Source organism: Sycon ciliatum, unplaced genomic scaffold (genome assembly GCF_964019385.1).
Source record: "Sycon ciliatum unplaced genomic scaffold, ocSycCili1.1 SCAFFOLD_2027, whole genome shotgun sequence".
NCBI classification, from domain to species: domain Eukaryota; kingdom Metazoa; phylum Porifera; class Calcarea; order Leucosolenida; family Sycettidae; genus Sycon; species Sycon ciliatum.
Window position 1 is genome coordinate 3032 of NW_027044787.1, and position 4066 is coordinate 7097.

Here is a 4066-nt window from a genome sequence, read left to right on the forward strand (position 1 = left end):
AATTTTTCGCCCGGCCGATTAGGGAAATGCCTACTGTCCATGCAGGTCCATTAGATGCAAATTTCTATTTTGATCAGGATACAGTTAGAATCAACCGGCTCCGCCCGCGGTATCATGCATCAAAACAATTATTGAAGGGGTGTCACAGTGAAGCAGTGTTGCTACGCACCGCAAATCCCCTCTGCACTGCACCGAATCTTTACTGGAGAATCCAGAGTGACCAGCAAAGAGTCACAACCCGCAGGTATCCAGTCACACTAAGGCATATCCACCATTCCCCACATATTCACTGTAACAAAACACAATACTGTTTACTATAATGCACTTTTATTTAAATGGACTTGGATGAGTCTGTAGAAGAGAACACAATGCACGCACACGCACGCATGCGCGGGCACACACACACACACACACATCTAGGTTATAGTGCTATACACATATCTAGGGTTTAGGAAGCACGAGAATGTGTCGAAGCACCCACACATACCCCTTCATGCAGTGTACTGCAGTAGCCCAACACATTACGACTGCACAGGACCATCACAAAACACATTACGACTGCTATAGCACAGGACCATCACAAAACACTACACACTGTTACTACACTACACACACAGTTACTACACTACGCCTGTTACAAGTACTTACAAATAATTTTGAAACAAATGGCACATCCCGAAGACGGCAGCTCCAGACCTTCATACATCATCATCTGTAAAACCAAACATGAGCGCACACAAACACTATTAGTGTCACGAATACGAAAGCAGGGTAAGACAAGAGGATACGAAACAAGTAAGTATCGCTATAACGAGGGGGGGGGGTAAATATACATGTAGACAGAGCAGTGCTTACTTACAGGGTCCTAATACGCTCCAAGGCGTCCCGGTAGTCGGACTGCAACAGCAGCCCGACCTGGCGACCCTCCCAGTAACGGGTTAGATGGGCCGCACCCGCCAGGTGGGCGACCACGGCTGGGCCTCCCACCAGCCTTTCTCCACTGTAAAAAAACGAAAGAAACCACAGAAAGCACAGTGTCATAGAGCTCTTTTGTTGGGGGAGAGAGCTAGGAGCACTGCACACTTACCATTTGTCACAATATATGATGAGAAAGAGGCGGCGCTTGACGCACCGCCTCAGGTGCTGAAACAGGGGTATTACCCCTGACATTCGAACGCTACAGTGACAAGTGAAAGCCATTTGGACTGTAATGATACTGAAGTGAAGGTGTGAACCGCAAAGCAAGACCTTTTACCTTCTTCCTGTCGAATTCGCTCCCCAGCTGCATACCGACATCATCCGCTAAAACCCAATCATACCAAGTAACGCAAAGGTCATCAGTTGACCTTTTGGACTTTTCAACTCTTATCCAAAACCACCAAGAGGAAAAAACCAGGATAAAGAAGACGTCAGTTGTAGAAGCGTTTGTGGAGGAGTTGTTACATTATTCTCAGTAAATAGATATGGCTGATACATTCGGTGTAGACTTGGACGACCGGTCGTGGTCTCTCACCACGGGTCCTTTACTAATAGAAAGGCGGACGCCAATAAGAACTGTTGTGGAGGTGGCAGATCAAAACGCGCAGCAAGAAATTTAGCACGTCGATGGTAGACTCCATCGGGAGGACGGACCAGCTCTTGTTGATAGTAGGGGAGTGTCCGCCTGGTGCTATGAAGGTCGCCTTCATCGCGTTAATGAACGGGCTTGGATAGGACGGGGTAGCATCGAGTACTACCTCAACGGTGCCCGTCATAGAGCCGGCGGTCCTGCAGTCAGTTATTGTGACGCCACATGCTGTATTCTACGGTGGTATCACCAAGGAAGGCTCCACAGGGAGAATGCGCCAGCGGTTATACACAGGGAAGGTAACAATCGTGTACGGGAGTGGTACCGATACAACCTTTGGCATAGGGAAGATGGACCTGCTTTCATCTCTCAGGAGGAGGAGGGTGTCTATCAGTGGTACCTCAACGGGGTGTATTACGGTGACCACCATCAAGACCAGGCAATACACCCCATGGAGCTGCAGTATATTAATGTAGTGCCTACTAAGGCAGACTCGTCAGCAATAAGTCATGAGTCCAGTTGTGTGATTTGTCAGGATGCCCTGGATCGTCCTCTATCCAAATTGGAGTGTGGTCATGAATTTCACTTCCACTGTATCAAGGAGTGGATCAGTTCTGCCCCCAGCCCAACTTGCCCAACCTGCCGCTACTCCATGACTGCAGAGGACTTGGTTGAGTTCTTGTAGTAATACATGACACAGCTGCATGTAGGCGACTAAGAATGACCAGTCATGTGCTACAGACGGATACGGACACGCCACCCTAAGTAGCCATGAGCGGCTCTTTGGACAAGGGCAACAAAGCACCCCGTGGGTGGCCAAGGTTGTCACTAGCCACAAGTCTGCTCGCTCAGTTGAATAAGCTGGGTGTGCCCATGAAGACCATGGAAGACCTTTCCAGGTGCCGGCAACAAGCAGAGGACAAGACAGACTGGAAGAAACTGTGCAGCTCGACACTCGAGGACAAATCAGTATCAGCAGCTACTACACCTTGCTGATGATGCTCACAAGACAGAAGTGGGAAAAACACTGAATTTCTTTATTTAGTGCTCAACTACGCGAAATGTGTTATTATTATTACACATGTTCAACTGTACTCAGTCTGGCTGACTGCCATTCTCTACCACACATTACCGGACACTGTTGTGGTTGTCGTCGTTATCGTCGTCGTCATTGTTGATGTTGTTGTCGGTTGTTGTCGTCGTTATTGTCGTCGTTGTTGATTTTGTTGGTGGCTGTTGCTGTCGGTTGTTGTCGGTTGTTGTCGTTTGCTGTTGGTTGTTTTTGGTTGTTGTTGATGTTGTTGTCGGTTGTTGTCGTCGTTATCGTCGTCGTTGTTGATGTTGTTGTCGGTTGTTGTCGTCGTTATCGTCGTCGTTGTTGATGTTGTTAATAGTTGTTGCTGTCGGTTGTTGGTTCTTATTGTTGATTGTTGTCGGTTGTTGTTGGCTGTTGGATGTTGTTGTCGGTTGTTGTCGGTTGTTGTTGGTTATTGTTGGTTGTTGTTGGTTGTTGTTGGTTGTTGTTGGGCGTTGTTGGTTGTTGTCGGTTGTTGTCAGGTGTTGTTGGTTGTTGTAGGTTGTTGTTGTCGGTTGTTGTCGGTTGTTGGGTGTTGTTGTCGGTTGTTGGGTGTTGTTGTCGGTTGTTGGGTGTTGTTGTCGGTTGTTGGGTGTTGTTGTCGGTTGTTGGGTGTTGTTGTTGGTTGGTGTTGGTTGGTGTTGGTTGTTGTTGGTTGTTGTCGGTTGTTGTCCGTTGTTGTTGGTTGTTGTTGGTTGTTGTTGTTTGTTGTTGTCGGTTGTTGGTTGTTGTTGTGTGTTGTTGTTGGTTGTAGTTGGTTGTTGTCAGTTGTTGTTGGTTGTTGGATGTTGTTGTCGGTTGTTGTCGGTTGTTGTTGGTTGTTGGTTGTTGTTGGCTGTTGTTGGTTGTTGTTGGTTGTTGTTGGTTGTTGTTGTTTGTTGTTATCGGTTGTTGGTTGTTGTTTTTTGTTGTTGTTGTTGGTTGTAGTTGGTTGTTGTCAGTTGTTGTTGGTTGTTGGATGTTGTTGTCGGTTGTTGTCGGTTGTTGTCGGTTGTTGTCGGTTGTTGTTGGTTGTTGTTGGCTGTTTTAGGTTGTTGTTGGTTGTTGTCGGTTGTTGTCGGTTGTTGTGTTTTAATCGTTATTTTGTTCATTATCCAGGAGGATGTTGCTATGATCCAGTACCATTTTTTCACATATATGAGACAAGTTTGTGTAACGTTAGTGTGACGTGGGGTATGCTGATTGGATGTGAGGTGGTGAGAGTATGCTGATTGGCCGATGACAATTAGTGGAAGGGATAACGTAATGCGCTGCTTGTGCAGCGTAACCAAACACATGGTCTGTGGGAAACACCCTAGTAAAATAAATAAAATAATAAGAACATGAATTGCCACCGGCACTGGAGAGACTCGAGCCCCGCCACCTTGTTCAAATCGGACTTGGTAGCTTCATACTGGAACTTAATCTTCTTCTTTTTGAGGTAT

At 46.7% G+C, this 4066-nt stretch overlaps 1 long non-coding RNA gene across 1 annotated transcript; it reads right to left on the reverse strand.

The window, feature by feature from the left end:
* Nucleotides 1–314: 314 nt before the first annotated feature.
* LOC135830607 (uncharacterized) lies at nt 315–1212 on the reverse strand. The gene is made up of 4 exons (XR_010556073.1): nt 1088–1212; nt 860–1000; nt 649–712; nt 315–351 (listed from the first exon to the last, which is right to left on the reverse strand). It is a non-coding gene; the product is annotated as an uncharacterized LOC135830607 (long non-coding RNA).
* Nucleotides 1213–4066: the final 2854 nt, after the last annotated feature.